At 40.4% G+C, this 7,715-nt stretch overlaps 2 non-coding genes across 2 annotated transcripts; one reads left to right on the plus strand and one right to left on the minus strand.

The window, feature by feature from the left end:
* Positions 1 to 207: 207 nt before the first annotated feature.
* Positions 208 to 279, plus strand: TRNAQ-UUG. The gene has a single exon. It is a non-coding gene; the product is annotated as a tRNA-Gln (tRNA).
* A 5,231-nt stretch (positions 280 to 5,510) lies between these two features.
* On the minus strand, positions 5,511 to 5,592 carry TRNAS-GCU. Its single transcript has one exon. It is a non-coding gene; the product is annotated as a tRNA-Ser (tRNA).
* Between the last annotated feature and the right edge of the window lie 2,123 nt (positions 5,593 to 7,715).

Below are 7,715 nucleotides of genomic sequence, written 5' to 3' on the forward strand. Positions count from 1 at the left end.
CCAACAGAAACGCAAGAGAGAGTGCCCTGATATCCCTGAATTATAACTTGCTCCTTGTCCCTTTCGCAGTAGCAAAGCGTCAGTTTTTCTGATCCGCGCAGTCTTGCTGAAACCTGACCTAACTCTTCCGGGTCGAAGGTACAACAAAGTTTATTATCAAGGATATATTTAACCACAGCTATGGATGTATATTTCATTTTTGTGGTTGGTCCCATGGTGTAATGGTTAGCACTCTGGACTTTGAATCCAGCAATCCGAGTTCGAATCTCGGTGGGACCTTTCAAATGAGTACCTTTTACAGTTCCTGGTTTGGCATCTGAACTTGGAAAAACGCCTTTCTCTGCTTACTAGAGAAGTCCCTTCTGGGAACACTTTCGCCTAGCTTTCAAAGAGCACCAAGTTCATGGGCTTGGAGACAAAGAAAAAGACGCTGCTTCTACTGACCTTATGAATTTCTCAGGGCCGGGATGGAAAAGCTCCAGCTGCAGCAACGTGGAAACGCAATTAATGTGATGGAAACAAACACCTCCTCAAAATTTCCTAGGTTTGAAGCCCTCTTCGCCGTCCTGCCGCCCTAACTGAATCCCGCGCGCGGAGTTGTGGAGCCTTGGTTCTGGGCGTGCTTATTTTTTGCTGTGGACTTTACGTCCCAGGTCATTCTCACCCCTTCCTCCTTTCCCCATCTCGGCGAGACAATTCATCCTGTCTGCGTTCTCTCATTCTCACCACTCCCCTCAACTGCAACGCCGGTCTGCAAACTCCTCCAAAGCCGGCAGCCGCGGAGCGCGCGGGTCCCTGGCGTCCAAGGCGTCCGGCCCCGGGGTAGGCGAGAAAAACTCACTTCCCCACCGCACCCTGTCCTAGCCGCGCCCGGCGCGGGCTCTCCCAGTTCAGGACTACACGTGATGAAGGAGCTCAGGGAAGAACCCTGCAACTTCTGTAGCAGAGGGGGTCGCTGGGGGTAGATAGCCTTTCTGCCTTCAGCCGTTCGCGCGCGTTTCGTCGCTTCAGCACATAGTACCAAGGTGATACTGGCGACTCTCTGTGTCCTCCCCAGAAACTGCCAAACACCCGCATAAGAAGCACCGGGGAAAGTTCTCCGAGCGGTGTCTCAGGGACGGGGAATGTCTCTCCAATTCCACCTGCCCCTCCGCCAACCCCAACTCTCAGTGTGTAGACCAGGAACCAATTGAAGATAGAGCTGATCGACCCTGGAAGGGCTGGGAAGTTCCGGATAGACACTCATTTAGCTTATAATGAAGGCAGTAATGTGGGCAAGGAGGAGGAAAGATTTTTCCTGGAGGACAGGAACTAAATTCGGAAGAAACAAGTATCCTGGTTTTGTACAAATTAATCTCTTCCAGATCGTAAGATGCAACCTTTAAATATAGTGATTTATTTTCAGATTTCTTCTTACTTTGACATTTTGATTTTCTTATACGTAACATAAAAGTAAGTTGAATCCTACTCTCGCCAAGTCCAGTAACGCATTTAACCGTAAATATTTCATTAGCTCATATTATGAATTACCAACAGTTGCAACAGAGAATCTGTAACGAATTACGTTTACAAAGCCTATGAAAACATTCTTTTGGCTCCCACTATAAGCGCTTGGTTGTACATCCATATGGTCTGTGATTATGCTAATTGCAAAGGGAAATAACATTTTCTTCTTGTGGTGTTGCCTCAGCAGGTGTGGTCTTGCCTTCTTTCCGTCTTGTTGATGTTAGTGTGATGAGCTCGCGCCCAAAGTATTCTCCCTTTTCTGAATGGCTTGATAGCCTCTCCTATTTGTGTGGGATACTTATAATTCTAGTCATTCTTCCAGCCACCACCATATTGAGCCTGTGGTTCTCTCACGGATTCCCAGCACTGATGTCCTACCCCTAACAAAGCTGACTTTTCAAATAGACCCTGGAGTCCCAACCACCCTCCTGGAACTTTATGAAATGAGAGTAACAGAAGGGAGGGGTGAGTTGTTCTCAACTAGTGAAAGAAAATTTAATGCTGAAATGACTATGATCACATCCATGATCAAGCATCCACTTATTGTAGCTCAAACCCAGTAACTCAGACTCTATTCCAAGCCTCCAGATTAACATAATGGAAAAGACCAGAATGGAGATGGTGCCCACATCCAAATGATCTACTACTGAAAAGAAGGCCAAAGGGCAGCTGCTATGGGGAGGCAGAACCAGACACAGCCACTGGGAGAGGCTGGGAATGCATGTAGATGCTTCCCCTGGTGCCTTACATGTTCTGTGGGTCTCCTATTCCTTTAGGAAGCTGAGGGAATCCCAGAGTGTTTACAAGGAGTCCACTTTTCCTTGACAGTTGCCCCAAAGAACTTACAGGCACATCCTGGGAAAACTTCTTTTCCAAGGAGAGATCCAGCTAAGAATTGAGAATACAATCAGCTACCTAGAGAAGTCGTGTCCAGAATAGAGGACTGAGCAGATTAATGGTAGCTCATTTCCTGAGGAAATGAAAACAGACTTTAAAATCTGTCCAGATCAATAAATGTAATAGACCAGATTAACAAAATGAAGGATCAAAACCATATGATCATCTCAATAGATGAAGAAAGAGCATTTGACAAAATTCAACCCCCTTTCATGATGAAAATTCTCAACAGATGAAGTTTAGAGGGAATGTACTTCAGTAAAGGCCATATCTGACAAGCCCAGAGCTAGCATTATACTCAACAGTGAAAAGTTGAAACTTTTCCATTAAAATCAGAAATAAGACTAAACTTCCCTATTCCTACTATTCCTATTTTCATCACTTCTTTTCAACATACTGGAAGCCAGAGCAATTAGGCAAGAGGAAGAAATAAAAGGCATCCTAACAGGAAAGGAAGAAGTGAAATTGTATCTATTTGCTGACAATATGATCTCATATATAGAAAACCTCAAAGACTCCAATAAAAATACTGTTAGAACTGATAAATTCAGTAAAGTTGAAGGATACAAAATCAACATAAAAATTAGTAGTATTTCTATAGAATAACAATGAACTATCTGAACAGGAAATTAAGGAAACAATCCTATTTATAATAACGATAAAATAAAATACTTTGGTGTAAATTTAACTAAGGATATAAAAGACCTATGCACTTCAAACCATAAAACACTGGTGAAAGAAAATGAACAAAACACAAATAAATGGGAAAATATTCCATGTTCATGGATAGGAAGAATTAATATTGTTAAAATATCCATATTGCCCAAAGCAATCTACAGATTCAATGCAATCTCTATCGATATTCCAATGTCACTTTTTACACAAATGGAAAAAAAATCCTTAGATTTGTGTGGAACCACAAAGACCTCGAATAGCCAAAACAATCTTGAGCAAAACAAACAAAACTGGAGGCACCATACTCCCTGATTTCAAAATATATTATAAAGTGGTTGTAATCAAAACAGCATGGTACTGGCATAAAAACAGACACATTGACCTATTAACCAGGATAGAAAGCCTGGAAATAAGCCTATGCATTTATGGTCAATTGATTTTTGACAAAGGTGCCCACAACACCCAATGGGGAAAGGTTAGTCTCTTCAATAAATTGGCAAAATTGATTTTTCACATGCAGAAGAATCAAATTAGACCCTTATCTTTTACCATATACAAAAATCAACTCAAAGTGGATTAAAGACTTAAATATAAGACCTGAAATGATAAAACTATATACTAGGAGAAAACATAGGGGAAAGGCTTCCATGACATTGGTCTGGGCAATGATTCTTTGGATATGACCCCAAAGCACAGGCAACAAAAGCAAAAATAGACAAATGAGATTACATCAAATTAAAAAGTTTTTGCACAGCAAAGAAGACAATTAACAAGGTGAAGAAACAAACCCCCCAAAATGGGAAAACATATTTGCAAACCATATATTTGATAAGGGGCTAATATCCAAAATATATTAAGGAATTCAAGTGACTCAATAGCAAGAAAACAAACAACCCAATTTAAAAAATGGGTAAAGGACCTGAATAGACAAAAAGAAGGTAGACACATGGTGAACAGGTACATGAAAAAATGCTCAGCATCACTAAGCATTAGGGAAATGTAAAACCACAATGAGATATCACCTCATACCTGTTAGAAGGAGTTTTATCAAAATGATGAAAGATAACAGGTATTGGCATTGTTGGTGAAAATGTGAAGTAGTCCAGCCATTATGGAAAATGGTATAAAATTTTCTCAAAAAACTAAAAATAAAACTACCATATGATCCTTCAAGCCCACTTCTGGATAGATACCAAAAAAAATTGAAATCAATATGTCAAAGGGATATCTCCACTCCCATGCTCATTGCAGCATTACTCACAATAGCCAAGAGGTGGAAGCAACTTAAATGTCTATGGATAGATGAATGGATGTAGAAAATGCAGTATATATGCACATTATACCACATTCAGCCCTAAAAACGAAGGAAATTCTGTCATTTGTCACAGTGTGGATAAATCTGGAAGACATTGTGCTAAGTGAAATAAGTCAGGCACAGAAAGACAAATACTTCATGCTCTCACTTTTGTGTGCAATCTAAAAAAGTTGAACTCACAGTGGTAGGGGCTAGAATGATGGTTATTAGAGAATGGGGGTCGGGGGTGAGGTGGAGGGAATGGAGAGTTGTTGGTTCAAGGCTACAAAGTTTCAAACAGACAAGAGGGATTAGTTTTGATATCTAGTGCATAGCAGGGTGACTATAGTCAATAATTTAAAAAATGAAATAATAAAAAATAAAATCTGTCCAAGATATGAGAGGTGTGTCTAGGAAGACTGAGGGTAGGAAAAGCTTTCCTGGGCTGGATATTTACAGAAATAAAGAGAATTCTGGATGGTTAGACATAACATGTAGATGCTTCAGCCAGGGAAAAGACTTAAGATCAACGAAAGAAACATCTGAATACTTTATTAAATCATAGATTCAAGAATACACTTCCTGAGATCATAATGCAATAGATCAAGATTGAGGCCTAGAATTTTTCATTCAGAACAAACACTTTGTGTATTTCTGATGATTCAACCCAGAGATTACATATCAGCTTCCAATAAAAAATTTAAATAATACAGATAATTTGTTGTACACATCTGTGTGAATGATTTTCTCCTTTACTTTAAGTTTGTTACGCAATATTTTTATTTGACCCTAAATTAATTATTTAATTGCTTCCTCAAAAAAACTGGAGACTTTGTACAGAATATAAATATTTCCTGCCCTCAAGGGGATTACCATCTGGAGGGAAAAGTAAATACTATCCAAACGATCCAGCTGGTTAGTTTAACTCATAAGTATGATCACTGTTACTGAGGATGAATGGTCCCCAATATTTGAAAGATTGCTTATACCGAGAACTAAACTTATCAGAAGTCAGGGAAGATACATTTAACAATTTACTCAGTTTGGTGGTGAATAAGGAGTTAATCCACCAAATACAAACACTGACTAGAAGGCATTCAGATGCATCGTTTAGAAGATTAAAGAAAACCTCACATACCGACGAGGGTGGGATTCGAACCCACGCGTGCAGAGCACAATGGATTAGCAGTCCATCGCCTTAACCACTCGGCCACCTCGTCACACACAAGGATATTGAAATCACTTCTTTCCTCCCGGCAGTTCGTTCTGTAATAATACTGTCTCTAATTGTTTTCTCTGTCTTAATCCTGACTCAATCCTCACAGCCACACTCACAATCGGGTACTTTAAGGTACATTTCACAGCAACTACAAAACTGATACGTGACGCTTAGAGTCGTTCAGTTACTTAGCTCATATCAAATGAACAGGTAAAACCAGTATGGCTGGGTATTAAATACGTAGATCCTTGTTGAACGCAGGAATGAATGAACATGGAATTTCAACCCAGGAAGCAGCCTGCGTTCTCTCTGAGGCTAGGCTCCCTAGGCCGTTGAACTCTGCATTCGAGGCACTGGATTCCCTGCCTCCTAATGAGAACATCTCCAGGGATTCCTGTTTTCTGGAAGGCACCGGGAAACAACCACAACAATTAAAAAAAAAACCGGCTCCGTGATTCTCTCATACGTATTCGCTTCTGAAATATGCCGAACAGATAGAAGACGCTGTCACTTCTTTCTTGTTTCTTCACTGGGACTTGGAATTGATCAGTCTGCGACACGCAGCAATGGGTGAAAACGTGGTTGGAAAAAAGTAGAAAAACGCTGGCGCCCTGGTGTAAACGTTGCGGTTCTAGAATAGATTGCCGGAGTGCCTGCGTCCTGGCTGGGGCTCTGTCTCCCTCGCCGTGTGACCTGGGGCAGGCCGTTTCACCGACTCCATCCCCATGCCCTCTCGCCCCCACAATTTTTATCTTTTCAGAAGGAAGCTGAATTTGACAACTTCAAATAAACCCGGCATCAAGAAACTCTTCCACTCACTGGAATTTGTCTGCTTTTCTATATTTAGTGGAGAGTTTTGGAGAGATTCCTTTTCGCCCAGATGCTGTTGCTTTTTCCTTCCTGTGAAATCTCTACTTCTGTTTTGGCAGGAGGGGCCCTCTTCTCTGCTTCTCATGTTTCTTTATTTAATTTCATATACTCAACGTCAGCATACAACCACCTATAGTGGAAAACTCAGCTATGATCCCTGGGTTAGAGGGCCAAGGATTTATTCATTTAGTGAGTCAAACAATCACATTTATTTCTTTGAATGAGACTAGTTATGACTTTTCTCAAGCTTTGAGTTAGGACTCCATTCTGCTATTCAAATCACTTATGCTTCATGTGGGGGTAGGGGTTCTCTCTTTCAGGATTCCAAGGAATCTTAATTTTATATCAGTAACTTCAACTGTATTTCTCAATACAAACTTTGAGGGACAAATTTCCCCTGTTAGACTAACAAAGATTTTATTTAGACTATTTTCTCTTCAATTAGAGGGCAGGAACAATATTTCTTTCTTCCTCATGTTACACCCAGTGCATTAGCATGTAGTAGACACATGATAACTATTGTTGAATAAATGAATGAAAAAAATTTAGATTTTTAAATAAAAGAATCAGCAAAAATCAAAGTAGCTAGAGAGACTATTTGTCTTTTGAAGACAGGGTCTTGCTCTATCGTCCAGGCTGGAATGCAGTGGCACAATCATAGCTCACAGCCTTGAACTTTTGCGTTCAAGGGAGCCTCCCTCATCAGCCTCCAGAGTAGCTAAAAACTACAGGAGCTCGCCACCACACCCAGCTAATTCTTTTTTCTTTCTTTCTTTCTTTCTTTTTAGAGATGGGAGAGGGGGTGTCCTGTCTTCTTATGTTGCCCAGTCTGATCTCCAACTTCTGGCCTTCAGGAGATCCTCTCGCCTCAGCCTCCCAAAGTCCTCACACAGTGGCTCATGCTGGCAAGGCATGAACCACTGTGCCCCTGCTGTTTAAATTTCTTGAGTTAATAAGTAACACCCAGAGGGTTGCTGTTAGGATTAAATAATATGTAAAGAGCTTTTAAGATGCCTGGCACTTAATAATCACTATGTAAATGTCATTCATCATCATCATCATCATTATCCATAAAAAAAGATAACCGAGCAGGGAAAAAATAAAAATAAAAGGAACTGTACAGGCAACCCACAGAAATAGACAATCAAATGACTAATAAAACATGTCAAAAAGAAGCTATAGTTCATTTATATTTAAAGATATGATAATTAAGATAATAACATAATTCTCCCCCTCCATTATACTGACAAATAT

This window comes from Lemur catta, chromosome 5, assembly GCF_020740605.2.
Source record: "Lemur catta isolate mLemCat1 chromosome 5, mLemCat1.pri, whole genome shotgun sequence".
NCBI lineage: Eukaryota > Metazoa > Chordata > Mammalia > Primates > Lemuridae > Lemur > Lemur catta.